Source organism: Gavialis gangeticus, unplaced genomic scaffold (assembly GCF_001723915.1).
Source record: "Gavialis gangeticus isolate Ggan-Ray unplaced genomic scaffold, GavGan_comp1, whole genome shotgun sequence".
In the NCBI taxonomy this organism is placed as follows: domain Eukaryota; kingdom Metazoa; phylum Chordata; order Crocodylia; family Gavialidae; genus Gavialis; species Gavialis gangeticus.
Genome location: NW_017728997.1, coordinates 53,357,340 through 53,358,200, shown reverse-complemented (window position 1 = coordinate 53,358,200; position 861 = coordinate 53,357,340).

The window sequence follows — 861 nt, the reverse complement described above, 5'->3', positions numbered from 1 at the left end:
CCCCCCTGCCCTAACCAAATGTCAGGCATTTTGTTTTACTTGGCTGATGGGAACAGGGGGATGATGTTTGGTATTTGTATTTGGCTCCCCCTGCTGGAATCTGTGCGGAATTACACATGGGACTTTTGTTCAAAAGCCAGTGGTGTATAAACACAAATGTGATGCACCAAAATAACCTGGGTTAAAATTTTTAAGGCAAGGTAAATTAAAGAGGATCAAATGCCATGGCATGTACAAATGCCCATAGACACCTACCTAAAAACCCTTACTGTGCAGTAGCTCACTACGCAGTAAATCTGGGCTGGAGTAAATACACATGTAGACGTCCCCACTTAGATGTATTCCCTGCACTCTCAGGCATTAGACCAAGTGAAATAAGAAGACAGACCCTAAATTGCTTCCCTGCTGTCAGCTTACTGGGCCTATGGAGAGCCCAGCAGGCTGGGTACTGTGGCCTTCTGTGTTGCACTAAATTTAGGTAAGGAGTGGGGTGAATGGAAACGAAATGATCGTTCAAAGTTAATATGATCACAATTCTATTCCTACAGCATTTTACAACAATACCAAATGAATCTCTGTAGTCTCCCATGTCTCTCCCCTCTGCATCGCGTATGGGAATTCCTCCCGAGCCTCGCCGCTATTCTTGGGGATGAACAGCTTGGTTATTGGAATGACTTCGGGTCAGTTCACCAGGAGGCCTCACCCGCCACGTCTTTGATGATGATTACTTTCAGATTGGGAGGGCGATGTTTGGTTCCGCCTCCCCTTGGTCATTTCCACTGTTGTGCCTTTGTGGGGCTCTGCCTCGTCTACGCCCCACCTAACACCAACCACGATGTCATCACCTGCATTGTCGAGGTT